The 17,204-nt window shown below is 38.9% G+C and overlaps 1 protein-coding gene across 1 annotated transcript in view; it reads right to left on the bottom strand.

Moving 5' to 3' along the window:
- Positions 1-825: 825 nt before the first annotated feature.
- CDK14 (cyclin dependent kinase 14) overlaps positions 826-17,204 on the bottom strand; it is a 318,203-nt gene continuing 301,824 nt past the window's right edge. The window contains exon 15 of the mRNA XM_005152937.3: positions 826-4,819. The gene's annotated coding sequence lies outside the window, so the exon portion shown is untranslated. The remainder of the gene's footprint in view (positions 4,820-17,204) is intronic.

Below are 17,204 nucleotides of genomic sequence, written 5' to 3'. Positions count from 1 at the left end.
CAGCCATCCCCTATCCCAGACCAAAATGATGTCAAAACTGTCAGACCTCCATAAACTCCTGCATTTGCTGAAACAGCATATTCTGACATTTCAACCAAATATTCGAACTAAGTCTGTGTAATTGTGCAACTGATTTAACTTTCATTGTCTAAAAATACATTCTAGCAAGATGTCAGTACCAAAAAGCTAGAAGTAATGGAAAGGAGGAGAAAATACTGAAGGCACATATTGATTATATTCAGCGTGAGTGAGCATTTGTGTGTCTAATGCTGTAATGTGCAAAGAAATGAGCAGGTGAAGAATAGCACCACATACTCACAGATTGAGATAAATAACCTAGTATGGACAGATGTAAATCACACTCCCATATCAAAGTTGTGAAAAATGCCTATCGTATGTTTTGCCTGATTTTCTAGCAGAGTTATCAGGTTTTTAATTCAAGAGAAGTTGCATTAAGCCTGTATTTATTCTCCACATTATGACAGATTTAAATCAGATCTTTTATTTCCCCAGAAAACTGGCCCTTCTGCTACTTCAGTTAAATCCCAGTGTAGCGTAAATAGGTCCCTTGCCACACATAACAAAATGGAAAGAGACACCAAATAATTAACTTTCTAACTATTACAGACAGAAATGGGAAGAACCTTGCCCTATGTAGTCAGCACTGCCTTGTAGTTCTGATTAAGCTCATGTGTATGACTGAATCAGTGCCTAATCTTTTCAACTCATTACTGTCTAGCGCCTGCCTGCTTCTAAGTACTTTCCATTCCTTAAAAGTCTGTTGTTTGCAACCATTTATGTGTTCCTTTTTCGGAGAACAAAAAGTAACAGAAAGGCTTTATTCCCTGGGTCAGGTGTACATCATATATATGCAGGAGAAAAGAGATTCTGCTACACTTTATTCAATATGATGTTACAAGAAAACAACAGTTACAGCTGACAAACCATTACATCTTTCATAATACAGACAAATTACAAGGTGTAACAAATAATGCGACACTTATTTTACTGTACTGCTTACTATGCTGTTCTTCTGAAGTATATATATATATATGTTTAATTACATTAACATTGTTTTCACGTACCAGCTCTCCCCTTTTTATTTGTTAAAAAAGAATACCTCTTAGTGCACCATACAAAAATCCATGTGGAAGCTGGCAAGCAGGGATTTTGTATGCAGCACCATTGAAATGCATTTTGGGGGATGGGAGTTATTAGTGCATCCTTTACTTTTAGATTTTTTGCTTATGTGAAAAAATGCAAGGCAGTAGCATACAGTCACTCCACCTAAATGCTGGTAGGGGAGAGTAATGTTATGCTCAGTAATGCAACATAACTGTTTATATGGGGTGTCTGCATTTTGCTCCCCAGTCTGTACAGCCTAAATGTTTTATATAACAAAGATTACAAACCCAATAATATTCACATATGAATATTTTGTATATGAGCATATCAGAGCATTGACTACACAGTCAGTTGTGTGCATTGACCCAGAGCACACAAGGCCCATAATCACTTACTGGCCCACAGGGAATTTTCATCCTACCTTCTGTAATCAGCAGTCTGAAGTGCAGAACCCCAGTGCCTCTGTCTGCTGCAGATTGAATCTTCAGTGTTGCATGTACTGACAACTTGCCCTAAACAATGGTTCTGATTGAAAACAGTAGTGAGAAGGACCCAACCTATCCAGGATACCATACAGTAACATGTTGGCATTATTTGAGTGCCCTGACTGGTGTGGTGCCTGCTGGGCGTGGATTAAAGCTGGTCTGAACCCAGCAGGAGAGAGGACTAAGCCATCTCCAACTGGTTGACTTGTTAAGTCAGGTTCTGTGAATATGACCTTGCAAGGAATCTCTATGTCATGCAGACCATCTCTATCACCATCTTCCCTTCCCCATTCACTTAATATTAGGGCTTATGCAGTGTTTGAACATGCCTTCCCACTTTCATCTCCTACTACACTTGCAGCCCTGTGGCTGCTCTCCCCTGATTTCGGAAGGATGAGAGAAAAAGAGGGTAACACTACTGATATTTTCTGAAGATGTCTCAAGAGCATTGATGGAGTTTAAACAGTCCATTCTGCAACACTGAGAAGAGCTATGGTGAAAACCCCACTTTGTGCAAGAGCTGGAGATGGTGTGCTACCTGTCAGGGGGTCCTAACTGATGGGTTTCAATCAGGCTAACCATGCAGGTAAGGGCTCTGCTGACAGGAGGAAGAGGGAAATAAGGCTGTACTGTCAGTTCCCTGGACAAAGGGCCTTCTACTTTCTCAAAAAACCTTGATATTTCCCAGCAGAGTTGATGTTCCAGAACAATTTGCAGTGCTCATGTGAATGGCACCAGCTTGCTGAACCTGGGTCCCCTTGGAGCCAGGAGAACATCCCCAGGGGCCAGAGCCTCCATGGGAGAGCAGCAAACCCACAAGCACACCGCAAGCAGTCAGGATGCCTGTGAACAAGGTTTATAAAAAGGAGATCCTGGTCACTCCTTAACTGAATGATAGCTGAGATAACCTCACTACTGCTGAGAATCAAGTTACTATTTAGGAACGTACATATTTATACACTTTTTTTAAGCAACTGAGTTTGAAGAGTTTTTGGACCAACTATTTCTGTGGTTGCATAGAAGTGGGAATGGGGCAGAGAAGATAATCTCACATGCATGTGTGCATACACATACATACACACACACATACATACCTTAGGCAAACACTGTACATGAGTCACTATGGATAGTAATGTGCTAGCCTCGTGGGAGCAGTTGGGGAATTACTCTCTATATTAAACCTTCAGATGTTTAGTTGAGCAGCGCAGTTCTTTGCCTCACAATTTAAGCTGCAAAGTAGAAGCATCTATGAAACTACCTTTATATTCTTAATTGTAATCTTTGTTACATTTTCAAAAATTCTTCAGGTTTTTGCAAGATTTTTTTTCTAAAAATAGCTAATTTTAATCATCAAACTGCACACGATTTAAGTAGCAAAGATAATGTATAAAAGACTTTTCTCTTACAAAAAAAAGAAACATGAAACCCAAACAAACCACGTCTAAGGCAGTTTCAGTGTGTGATAAATTCAAGAGTTCAGTGGTCACTTTTTCCCCCTCATAAACACAGGGGAAGAACTGCAGTAAGTTCTAAACAGGACTGTGACTGAAAGTGGCTTTCAGATGGCTTTTACCAGATCCTGAAACAGAGATGTCATTGGGGAAAACTGTCTTTCAATGGCTGTGCAAGTATTGAGCATATTTCCATGGTTCAGGTCTTTGAAAGTGTAGCCTTGTATCCTAGTTCATTAAGAGGCCTTTTGGAAGCTACTTGTGCATTCAAGGATTTGCCTTATTGGGTGTTTTTTTTCTTATTAAACACTGCTGGAGTTTAATAAGATGGCAGTAGCACAAATCCTTTCCCCTTCATTTTAAACACTGAAAGCTAACCAAAGTGTTACCACACTTCTTAAAAATGTAATTCAATGCATCCAGCAAGCAAAGGATGTCAAATTTATGTGTAGAATAATATTGCCTAGCAAGCGTTTCTGTCCAAGCAGGACTATAATTCAACAGTGGGTTTTGCACCATACCCTGCCCTCTCTGAATGCAAAGCATTGTACATGGTCAGGGCAATTTTATCACACCCCTGAACACAATGTTCTCCCCAGCCAAACTGTAGCAGGGGCTTCCTTTTCTAAAATCACACAACTTATATTTCTTGCAAAGTTTGCATTTGAATGATTCATTCAGAAAAGCTATCTAACAACAGTAGCTGGTACTGCCTTCCAATCATCTCAGAATACCTATGGAAAATAACTTGAACAGTGCTTTGGTGTGGAACAGCAAACAGTTTGGGAAAGGAAAATCCTCCATTTTGCTTTGCATGTGGCAAAGTAACACAGCTAGATTTAATGGCTCATTCAACAAAAGTCTTTCTGTACCTTAGTATCTGCCTTGAATTAAACAGAACAGTTTCATCATCTCCGCTTTCAAGAAAACATTCCAAAAGGTAAACAGTGTGAGGAAAAACACAGAGATGTTAGCCAAGACCCATAAAAGAAAGAAATATTCTTGAAGGAAATAAAATCATTAAGAGTTCATTGTATATCTGTCAGCTGCGTACATGTCATCATTTTTGCTTTGTCCTTCTCACAGGCCTATTTTGAAAACTGGCATGCTACATAGCCTAAGCAGAGTAACCAAATTCAGAGTACTGCAGTAAACATGCAATTATTGCCATGTTTTTTAAATGGATATGAATGGTCTGAGGAGATAATGAAAAAAGAAATAACCCAACAACACTTCAGGAACAGTCGCAAAGTGCTGTAATTGTCAGCTGATCAGACAAGTTGGGCTTGCTCTGGCAGAAATAGTCTTCCCATTGGTTGCAACTCCCAAAGAAAACACACAGTCCTTTATGCCACCACTGGCTTTTCTTGTACAGTCATTACTGAGGAAGTGTGAACACCAAATGTGTTGTCTTAATGTATTTAAGACATTGCTGGTGAAAGCATAAAAATCCTTACAAAGATGCAGAGCTGCAGTGGAAAATCAAACAAAATCAAACACAAAAGACTGAAAGAGTACATGCCATGTATCAGTAAGCAAAAGCTGAATCTTCACATAGTTCTTTGAAATCACAAGGTATCCAAATGCGTGCAAGGTTTTAAATAAATTGCAGGGAAAAAACCAAGGTCTTGCCAGCTTCAATTTTCTTTTGAATGAAATCCACCATAGAGAAAGAAAGGAAACAGGCCATGGTTCCTTCCTGGTGTTGGCCTCCTCATTAGGTTTTTGTTTCCCTCCTCCAAACTGGTAAATTTAATCCTGTAAGGAAACAATATAAATTATAATAAGCCTCACAAATTACATTCCTTAATGATTTTTTACTTGGTAAAATATATGTTAGTCCAAACCTGGTTATGAAGACACCAACTCAGAGCAAAGGACAGACTTCTAGAGCACTTTAAAGCTGGTACCTCAAGAAAATTAACTTAAACCACCAGTGTTTTCAGGATGATTGCCTAAGTGAGATAATATATGAATCCATATTCATGTATCTCTGCTCCAAGTGCTAATCTTCGAAGAAGCCATCAGCACTCACATTCTCCATGGAAATTATAGGCAGTCATAAATAGACAACTGGCTCTTCTCAAGGTGGTAACACCTCATGAATGCAAAGGAAGGTTGCTACATGTTGGCACAGCCTCAGCGATTTGTAAGTGTTTTTTGCCCCCTTGTCATGGAGTCCCTCATGATCACCTTCACAGCAATGCTTGCAACTAGTTCATGTTTCCTCATGGTTTCCTCAGGTTTGCTTCCCAAGAGTTATTTGAGATACCTTGGGGTACATGGCAAACATTACTGCAGACAGGTTATGGGGCTCCTTGGTTTGCTGAGTTTAAACATATTCACCTTTATTTTGGTGTTTTTCTATTAATAGGCAGATAACTAAAGCCTCTCCTTTCATATACTAAAAATAACCACTATATCAATAGCTTCCTTTACACTGTCTTTCACTTTACTGCTGATTTCCTGTATGTATAGGCTCAAAGCAGCAACTGGACTTGCAAGGAGGTACTGTGATGAGATTTACACAAAACAGAAGGCAGGCTGAGAGTGTGGGAAGTGTTGCTTTAAAAAAAAGCATTCAACAACTGCAAGAAGAGCCAGATGAAGGCTAAATGAAGGCTAGATGGACTGGAGCCATTGGAAGGATTTTACAATTAACATATGTAACTCTTAATACCAAGTAGAATTCTATGCCAAGTAATAAAGTGAGACTTGCTGAGAATTCTGTACTTTTCTGAAGTTCAAAATCTATTTGTTTTACAAAGTTTTTCAAGACCAAGGATTTTAACTACAGACCTGCTACATGTTTTAAATGCAGTTGCAGAGAAACAGTCAAATATGGAGGAATTTTAGCACTTAAGAATGCCAAAATATTCATTGAGCATGGAACTGGTTTGTATTAGCATGTCCTAAAACTATTTAGATCAACCTGGATGCAGGTGCCATGAATCTAGTCTAGCCCTCATTTCAAAAGCAGGAATAAAACAAGGCATGAGTTTTGAACTGCAGTTTCAAATGTAACATTTTAGTTGTGGCTTTCATCAAAATAGCCTAATCTCAACACAAAATCTAACTTTTGTAATTTTCAGGGTTCCTGTCATGGTTCTTGAGAGCTCTTCTTCTGCCCTTTAAGCACCAGAATACCTGAAATGGATAAACAAAAGCCTGTTCTTAACAACACGTGTCAGTATCTTGAGCTGTCCTGGAGCTTGGTCTACCATGTATTGAGTCCTGCTTGGGTTGTTTCCTAAACTGCTCTGGAGTTTGTGTTGACTATTCCACATGAAAGTTCCACTTTCCTCAGGGTCCGGGAGATTGGCTGAAGTGCCAGTAAAACTTGTTTCAAGGTGTATTAGGAAGAAGTTCTTCACTATGAGGGTGATGAGACACTGGAATAAGTTGCTCAGAGAAGCTGTGGATGCCCCATCCCTGAAGTGTTCAAGGATAGGCTGGACGGGCCTTTGAGCAACCTGGTGAAGTAGAAGGTGTTCCTGCCCAAGGCAGGGGGTTAGAGCCATATGATCTTTTAAGGTCTCTTCCAACCCAAACCATTTTATGAATACATTAGAGTAGGTCCAATTAGTTTTCCCTTCAAGAGCTTAAAAAGAAAAGCAGTGCTTTGAACACACAAGAGATTCACAACTGCTCAGTGGTGAAACACAATATTCCCCAAATTCCACATTTCCCTTCATTCAAAAGTACTTTTTTAGGGACAATCTTTTTAGAGCTGCAGCAGGGAAATCTAAGATGGATAACAAAATGACCTTTTACAGAAAAGCCTCTGGAGGGGGGTTTTGCAGGAGTTACCAGATTGCTCCAATTTGAGAAAAACTGCAGTTACATTACACAGAACCTTTCCTTTCTATCAGCAGACCTCAGGACACTTTCTAAGGGTGGTGAGCATCACACTTCTCCCAGGGCTGTGCTACAATTTCCCAGTGACATTCACTGAACGTTTGTTGATTCAAAGTGGAGTCAACAGGTGAAACCCCCAACTTTGGCCTCAGAATGCCCTCATGGAGTGATGGGGAACAGCGGTCTACCTATCCTGAGACACAGGAAGAAACTGAATACCGATATGCCACTTCTCAGAGGAGTGCAGTAATCACTGTGGGACAGGAGATCTTCTCTTTGCTTTTGTTTCGGATGAGACTCACATCAAATAGACAGCTTCCCTTGACTGGAGGAAGAGGAGAGTGTCTCTTTGTCCACAGCAGAAAATCCACAATAAAGCAAACATGAAATTTTAGACTGCTGTGAACCAATCTTGTTATTAAAAAAACATTGTTTCTTCAGTGAGGCTCTTGAACTGAAACGTCAGTTGTTCACACAACCAAGACCCGAGGCAGGGCCCTCCACACAGTGCTGCCATTCTATTCCCAGATGGCTTAGTATTCTATGTTTGCGTTTTTTAAGATATACTTTAGAAATATCCTTGCTAATACATTTTCCTGATCATACAAAGCCAAGTCCTGCCTGGTGACTTGGCAGATTGTGTTTATGGCTTCTGGTCACAGCTTTGCTTATAAAAGCATAAATTGTTAAATGGAATATTTACAACTTGTGATTTCCCAAGAGCAAAATGGGGTTCTTTCAGATCTCCTTAAACAACCCAAACAAACAAAAAACAACAACAAGATCTGAAATGTAACAGACTGCTTTAAAAATGAACTTGTACTTTTTAACCACAGGTCCAGGTACTTTTGTTTTCATGACATCTCTACTAAACCTGGTAGATTACAAGCAAGTTAATGATGTGCTTGTAATATCAAGTGGCCTAAATCAAGTAACTCAATTGTATGTCTGTTATCTAGAAAAACCATCTGTTGCATACATCCTGTTTGTCCCAGATCCCAAGTGGGATAAAATAAGGTGTGAACCCACCTTAAAAATGGCAGACACCAACTTCAGAATGCAGTAGCTCTTGATGTAACAGTGGTGCTAGGAAGGGATATTGAAGCTTGTAATTTAAACATTAATCATGCTCTCAAGACACGAGGCAGAGGAGGATGACTAAATCCCAAATATTTTTATTTTAATTAATAGAAGAATGTAATTTCCTGTAAAAATGCAGCTCACCAATTCAATATGTGCTCCTTTTGGCAGCATCAGCATCCTTCCCTAGGTGCTTTTAATTTTTGTGTAAATTATTGCATGGGGTGGAGCTGTGCTCCTGCAGAGTCCTTAGCATGCAAAGCACACTCAGAGTGCAGGTCTATTTATGTGGCAGCTGATTTAGCATTATTGGAAGAGTATTCATTCTACAATGCCAGATTTACAGTGAAAATATGAGCTGACAACTGGAGATACTGTATTCTCTCTGAGCTGAAACATGGGGGTATTTAAGATCATCACCAATGTATTCGTTCTGCTTCTCCCTCCACCACACATACACACACCACATGCTGTTTATTCTTTCTCTAAAAAAGTGTACTATTAACAGGTGATTTTTCCACACCTTTTATTCCTATCTGTGTTAGAGAAGCCATTTTAGAAAGCCAACCAAATATTATTGATACTATTTGCACTCAGATAATATCTACATGCAACTCCTTGCTATAAATATTAATTAATTGGATCACCAATACCCATAATGCAACTTTATTTTGACCTACATGCCCTATGAACCAGATATTTTTTGGATTCAATTTTCTTAAAACCAACTGTCAGCATCATGTGCTGGGAGAGATGAAAAATGAAAATGAGCGTTCCCGCTGTGCAGGTGAGTGACCTGTGGGAGACAGCTCTGCCTGCTAGGATTTTTACATGTACCATCAGACACAGACCAATTGATTAGATCATCTTATACCTGCCACCAACTAGGCTCAAGAGACTAATTAGAGAGAGTACTGCCTGCGCAGGCACCCCATTGACACCTAATTTGCTCAGCCAAAGCCTTTGGGGAGAATGTATTATCTCTGCAGCTGCACTTCATGCATTTCTGATTTGAGGCATAAGCAAGGAGTACTTCTTCACTCTTTTGAGCAAACTGAGTATATAAGCCCTTAAGTGCTAAATACAAGCAGACAAATTAAATCTGGCCAGCCTCCTATAAATTCTTTTCCCCCTTAAATATATATATATATTTATTATGCATACACATCTCATTTTGTATCTATCTGTGTCTACAGTATATGTGCACAAATGAAACATACAAATAATGTGTTCATATGAGCCTGAATATGTCCGGAAAGCATAGGTAGATAAAGAAGTTTCTATATACATATGCTTTAAAATATGCAACTGTCACACTGCATAGAGTGCTCTCTTTTGCAGAGAAGTTTTAGTTCTGTGAGATTTAAAAGAAATGCAATTGTTCTAATATATGAAAAATAAATGATCTGCAGTACTGTTAGCTCAGGCTCTGCATTACCCCATGGACAAGGCTCAGTAGACTGCTGCCTGTAAAGTTGCTCTGCACATCTTCAGAGGTGTTAGTTCAAAGATTATTTCAGTATACAGCCTAACTTTGTTGAAAGCTTTTCTTCGATGGACTATACCTTGTTTGTGGTTTCTGAGGAATACTGTTCGCTAAGGCTAAATATAAGATTACTAAAATTGCTTTCTGCTGGGCTTTATTTTTGTCTAGTTATCCATGCCCCAAAATACACAGGAGAGGCAAGACTTAAGGCTGCCATTAAAAATTTATTTGGGAAAAAAAAGACACTAGAAAAACTATGATTTTTAGTTTTTACAGACTGAGGAAGGTTTGAAGAAAATATTTTCTGCTATAGGCTGCTATGTGATTCCTGAACTCAAACACCTTGTAACACACAGGAAAATGGTGGATTTGCATCACTTCTTCTAATACAGCACTGAAACAAAATACCTGCTTGCCTGTGATGTGTCTACAAAGCAGCTTTCAGGAATCGAATAAAGCTGAATTATTACAATTTAATTTCAGTGTGTGTCAATGCCTGTGCTGACATGGTCAGTTTATAGTGTAAGCTCAGTATCCTGCACTGCTGTGACTAAAGAATTAAAGGAGCCTTAGCAATGCACATGCAAGATACCTGCATGACCAAAACATCAGATGCAACCTCTTTTACAACTATACTATGAATGCAACTTCCAATCTTCTTCCTAGGATGGGGCATAACTTAATAAAAAGAAAACATCCTCACATTGCTCCCCTCACAGGGACCACATCTTTTCCAATTCACTTTACATTTCTTCAGCAATATTTAATCTCATTTAATGTTTAAATGATGCCTCTGTATTATCTTGGCAATGGTTGGCTGTTAGTCTTTCACAGATGCAGCACTACACGGTATACTTACACATTATAATGACAACTACTGTCAGTCATTAAAAGTAAACCACATTTGACAAATTAGTATCAAAGGATTTATTGATTTTTTTTTCCTGCTCTTTTACCGTGTGTCTTAGTTACTGTGTTGGTATTCTTATATACACACTTAGATTTGCCAGACTCTATCTTCAGTGATGAGAACTGCTGTATATTCTCCACAGTTCTAACATATGAACCAGAATACAGACAACATATGGACATGTTCCTGTTTGAAGAATTCCTCTTCCCACAAAGGATTTTTCACAGATGGACTTTGCCTCTGAGCAGAGCACCGCAACTCCAAATAAAGGGATCTGCTTATGGGAGGTGACTGCAGTTTCCTGGGGGGTGTGTGCAAGGAGATGACCCTAAAAGAAATGGGTGCTAGAAAAGGACTGTAAACTAGTCAGAAAATAAAAAGGTAAATTACTAACACAGTTATAAACTAAATGATTTTATGAGTACACATACATTAAATAAGTGAAATAACCTTTTAAAGGTGAGAGGTCTATGGCACAGTGGATATGGAGCTGTAAAGCAGAAACCAAGATTTTGGCTTCACTACTGAATGTGACCTCAGTCAAGTCACTTTTTCCTCCTGTAACCTCTGTCTGTAATAGCAGCTCTGTTTTATATCCTAGGCCCTGGGTTTAGAGTGTCTTCCAATATGAGTGCCCAGTTTTAGCTGGAGCTACCAATAGGTCAAATTACATAAATACAGTTAAATTTAACAAACATGCAATATTAGAACAGCTGCAAACTTTTGGAGCTGTTGAAGTCCTTACTTGGACTGTGAATTTTCTAATTATATATTTATGTACAAAAATGCACAAATGTCCAAAATGAAAGTGCTGTATCACATAGGACTTTGTGAATATGCATCCAACAGTCCAGTGTGGGAGGATGATTCTGAAGAGCCAAGACTTTTCCTTAAATTATATACCAGGTGCTAAGTAGCATATATGCATATCAATAATTGCTAACCAACTGTTCATACTTTGCACACAGGCCTCTTCGAAATATTATAATTAATTCCTTCATAGTGGAAAGGAAAAAAAGGAACACAAGTCCTCATCTTCACTGTAATAATATATTTTATTCCTAATATTCACTTCCAATTGATAACACGGTTGGTTTCACAGCTGATCTGTAGGTATGCCTTTAACTTTTGAGTGGCTATAGTAACTTCCAATTTGGTTTCCTCTGAGTCTTTCAGCAAAAATTCTTTCCTACCCTAGCTGCCCACAGCTGAAGTTTTCTCTTTGAGTTGAGAACAAAGTCTACAAAGCCTTTTTACAATTACCATTTGAATAAGGCTTCACATGAAAAATGGCCAGGACTGAATCCACTACATGTCTTCCAGAATAAAGCACAGGCCTCTGCGAGCGAGCTCTGGGAAAACTAATACTTCAGACGAAGATACTACAAAAATAGAAGTGTTATTGAGCTCAATGTAGTTTGCAAGCAAAGCCATAGAAACCTTATTAAAAAAAAACCCAACCAAAACTCAAGAAAAGCAAGCTGAAGATTTTGGTACATATCAAGAACAGAAAAATATTAGTGCCATTTGTTTGCAAGAACATGTTTCTCAAACCTGACAAACAGCCAAATCCTTACAACTTCTTATATCCTCTTCTTTGTTTTCTCCTTTTCCAAAGGCTTCAGGATTCAGCATGTTATTTGTATTTTAGTAGCTTAAAAGATTTGTCTCCTCTGAAATTTAATTCCTATAAAGGCATGAATTTTCACTTGTGATTTTATCAGTGGAAAAACTAAAGGATGTAACTCAAAGATTTTCTAGATTCCAACATGCAAGAAACCCAAATAAGCCCTCCCCCTTCTTTTTGCTTTTTTTTCTTCTCTTTTCCTTGTTTTTTGTTGGTGTTTTTTTCCCCTTTTCCCTGATTAATGTGATGTGTCTAAACTGCCCTTTTCTCATCCTGATAACTTGCAGAAAAGCCTGCCAAAGAGGAACTGACTGAACATGAACTGGAGAACTGCTGTCTACTGGATCTATAATGAGAGAACCTAAACCTAAGACTTTTGCCAGCTTTTGACACAATGGGATTCTTATCTCAGCTGCAGCACCAGCTCTTTACACTGAAACAGATAAGTAAATACTATGCCTGAGCAAAATTTGTAGATAACTTAATGAAAACATCTGAAAGAAGGGAGGTGGGGGGGAAGAGCCTATCTGTTGTTTGCATATAACAGAACTCAGAAAAGGAATTATCTGTTGGAAGATGATCATAGAATCATGGAATGGTTTGGGTTGGAAAGGACCTTAAGATCATCTAGTTCCAACCCTCCTGCCATGCGCAGGGATGCCTCCCACTAGACCAGGTTGACCCGCTAGACCTGTCCAGCCAGGCCTTGAACACTGCCAGAGATGGACCATGTTCAGTTGTTAATGCTCTGGTTAACATGTTTGTACCCCTCTCTGGAGAAAGGAGCACCAGAAGAGCTCTTCTTCCCCATCACACTCTCTTGCTAAGCCAAACAGCCAAGGGACTGGAGATTCAACTCCATGCAATTGGGTGCAAGTGATCTGAGCTGTGGTACCCTTCCACTACTCATCTCTGTGACAGAGCCAGCTTAAGGAATTCCCACTGCCTGCAAACCTCACTCCTTATTCCCACCCTGCAACTTATGCCCCTATCACTTGTCTTCATAAAACTGTCTGTGGGACTCCCTGCACACTGTACTACTAGAAGTATCAGAAATGGGATTATTTCTAATGTAAATCCTCACAGTGATCCAGTTTACTTACAAGTAACTTGCAAGTAGTTGCACCACCACAACTAACAGGATTGGAAACTGGTGAGGGAGCAAGAAAGGAGTGCCAGGTAGAGCTAGGTAGAAATTTATCATGCTATTTTTTGCCTGCAAAGACAAAATCATGGAATAACATACTTATTTTTCATCAACAGCACTTCCCCTGTGCATTACAAAGCTTCACTTTCTAAGATCTGAAGCCACCTCCCAGCTCACAAATGGCTAATTATTTTCAGGTATCCAGAAACACAGTGAAATCTGCCTTAGCTGGCCACTTAGGGGAGAAGACAGAAGTTGTTGTATAATGACCTACTAATTAAAAAGGAAGAAAAACATACTCAAAAGATCTGGGAATACCCGTAAGATTGCCTAATAAGGATAATCTCCTGTACATGTTTCAAGGGAGCAGCAAACAAGAGATGGCTGAGAGCCCATGTCTTTGACTGGAAGTTCCTTGAATTTCTTTGGTTGATTTTAATTTTTTTTTGCAATAAAAATATGTTGACTTGCCAATGTATCAAGGAGCTATTTAACAGTTTGTGAAGCTGCAAGTCATATTTAACCATAGTTCAGAGACTTCAGAAGGGATAGAAAAGCATCTGATTCTTTATAGGTCAGTATTTAGCTGTGAATGAAGAATACAACCCTGGAGTTCAGGGGGAGCAGGTCAACAATGGCCTAATCCAAACACCATGAATGAAATTTACTGACTGCCAGCCTCTGGACTAGTAGTCACTGTTATTTAACAGTTATTTTACTTATCAACTCAAACCTAAGTGTATTTCTTCTATCTGAAGCACAACAACTGACCAGCCAAAAACCAAACGAGGTAATGTGCCGGACCATCTCCCTTCTCTCTGCCACACCTAACACAACAAGTGACTGCAGAGAACTTACTTGGAAATTTATTCCTGGTTTTCCTTGTCATGGTTTTATCCCCAAATCAAAGTCTGCTGAGAAAATGACAAATGATAGACTAAATGCCTGTCAGATGACTCATTAGCATTTACCTCCTCCCCAAAACTAGGCACTGCCTCATGCAAAGATTAAAGTATCCACAAGTATACTTAAAAATAAGGCATTTTGTATACATGTGATTGTTACTGTTAGCTAAGTTACTCCTTGAAGATAAGTGCTCTTGGAACAAATTTAATGCTTCTAGTGTAATCAGTGCAAAGTAGCTATGGGATAGTCTTGAGATGGGTGTGGACCATTTTGCTCTTTGGCTTACAGGAACAAAGATTCCTTGGAATTTAAAGATACCTCTGCAAGGGATCATTACACTGTAAAGTACTTAAGTCCCCACAGATAAATGCTAAACAGTAAGAAAACAAAGTGTGAATGTTTATCATTACCAAAATCACTGCAATAGCCTGAAAGTACCTGTAGGCATTGTGGAATTAAATTGGTTTACTTTTTAGTTCTTTGGAGAAAAGAGAATGAATGTTCTAATGAAGAAGGCAGAAAAAATAGAGAGGAGTAAAGTAAGAAAAAAAAGTAATTCTCACCTGTATTTTTATTTTGGTAGTGTTTTTTTCTAAAGAGTACTTTTCAAACCAGCAAGGAATTCTTAATCTGGAATGTGGAGTTAAGAATACCTTTGTTTTAGCTTGACAGAAAAGACATAATTGCAGCTGCATTCTGGATAGCAGGGATACTTCTAGCTAAGCACCATCTGGCTATACATTCTGTTTGCTGCTGTGGCTTTTCAGAGACTGAGCATCATGACGAAGTGGTCATGTCAATTAAAATGCATTTTTCAGGATAGCACTGCAACCCTTAAGCACACATAAAAGTAGACAGAAAACAGACCTCACATGCTGAATCAGAAGGATCTTTCCCACAATTATAGTATACTGATTTAATGGCAAGTTTAAGGAATAGATGCATTTTAATTTTGGAATATACTTCCAAATACCATTATGCCCAAAGTTCTTAGGCTATGTGTCCACCTACACCATGAATGTCATACAATGGTACTGACACAGAGATCAGGAAGTCTTTGGAGTTGACCTTTTCACACCTGAATTGTTTTCCAGCCCAACAGTTCTTAAGCCTAGAATGAGGCAGGGGAGAAAAAAAAATCCCAATGTAGGAAATGCAGTAGTGTCTTTTTGGGATATTGCTTGCCTCCATGCTCAGTCCCAAAGGCTCTGCTGCTATGCAGCCCCTTCACCTATACAGCTCCCACTTCAGATTCTTGCTGAGAATCTGTCACATTAGAAATAGTTACTGGCAGCTTCAGACCAGCTGCTTTTCTCCTGTTCCATTTCAGTTCCATTTTTATATACAAAACCATGTGGAGCACTGAAACAGAAATATTTCCCGAGTGCAGTCTCTGTGGCATTAAGTGGAAAAAATGTTCCAGAATTAGCACCTCTACAGAGCATTGCTACAGCAATGAGGATATCCTATTTACTATATAGAGAGATCACAAAACAGCTCAGTGATTTTATATCTCAGAGTTCCCACTCTGGCTGTGGTAAGAACCTTTTGCACATCTATGACTCAGATGTTCAAAAGTAATGCTTGGTTTGAGAAATCCAACATGAGGTTGTTGTCACAGACACAACTTCTTTTAGAAACCCTGCAGCATCCACACCCATTGAAAACCAAGCCTCCCTCAGCTATTATAGAGGTTTCCCCCTCTTTCTAATTGTTTTTTGAAAGACTTAAATGTTTTTAAAAAGCTCTCACACACTTGAGGGGCTTCATACGCGTGGCGGAAATAGCAGATGTCAGATCAGGTGCAACATACCGTGCATTTTGTGGTATGCAAAGACAGGGATCATGGTAAGATGGAGTAGTAAAGGCTTTTCTTACAGTGCCATAAGCATCAGTTTCCTTGTAACTGCAAGAAATACTTAATCTTGTTTTTTTTTGAAGTTCCATTATAAATGTAAGGTTTTGCATAGCTCATTTAAATAGTTTAAATGACACAAGGTTAAGAACAGGAAAGCCTTTCACCAAAGGTAGTTTGTCCTTTCAAAGATTTCATATTATTTGAAGCTTACTTTCACTGCATTCTTTTACCTTGGCTGCTTCCCAAGCGGGTATAAGTTAATTAAGTAGGATGTTGACCCTTTAACCTTCCCTATAAACTGCATCTTTGCCTAACTCTATTTAAATAAATCAGATAAAAAAACAATCATGTAGCAGAATATGTATTTTTACAGCTGCGGAAAAAACAAACATGTCTATTAAGCTTATTTGTAAGTACTTAGTAGTCAAAGCAACAGCCAAGACTCATGGATGATTTTAATTAAAATAAATCTGGGTGGGCACATAAATTAATTTGTGATGGCTTTTCTCGAATGGAAACTTCTCTAACATTACTGAACAGCACTGCACTACAGTCAAGTCCTCATCTGTTTGTGGCAGCTGAAGTTCAATCCACCTGATTAGCTTGTATTCGTTTTATGAGTCATGTAACATGTAGCTAGTCTCCAGGAGAAATATCAAAGATACAAGGCTGAAAACTGTTACAGGAAAGGAGAGAAAGAAGGAGCAGAACAGATAACAGTACAGAACAATACCCAGCACTTCTCTAACAGACAAGCTCTGGGTCTAATTATCAAAAGAAGGTGAAATAGATACACCTGAACACCGTGTTGCTCTCTACAGACAGCGTGACTTTCTGTATTATCTTTAGCCCTTTTCACCTTAGAATACAGGCTTCTGAGTATAAACACCACCTATTATCTCAGATTATTAGAACCTTCCAAAAACTGAAAGTGCGTTTCACTTTGATCCAGAAGCAAACATAATTTAGGTAAGAAGGATGCTAACAGTTATGGATGAAGAACAACTGGCTCACTTACACAGAATGAACAAAGCATTAAGCTGTGTCTCCGTGCTCAAGTGATGTGTTCAAGTCTCCACACAGGCAGTGACAAAGACGCTGCCCCTGGAGACTGAGCACTGATCACATCTCTTAACTCCCAGCAGGGACTTCATAAATTGAGTTCATCACAGAATGAAACCCTTCCAAAATGTAGGCCTTTGGTTTCATATATTAATAGTCATATTATCTAACTTCCTTACTGGTGCATTATGTTCCAATTTTGCAGCCAT

Source organism: Melopsittacus undulatus, chromosome 1, assembly GCF_012275295.1.
Source record: "Melopsittacus undulatus isolate bMelUnd1 chromosome 1, bMelUnd1.mat.Z, whole genome shotgun sequence".
In the NCBI taxonomy this organism is placed as follows: domain Eukaryota; kingdom Metazoa; phylum Chordata; class Aves; order Psittaciformes; family Psittaculidae; genus Melopsittacus; species Melopsittacus undulatus.
The sequence above is the reverse complement of the archived record's forward strand: the minus strand, read 5'-3'. Positions and strand labels throughout refer to the sequence as shown.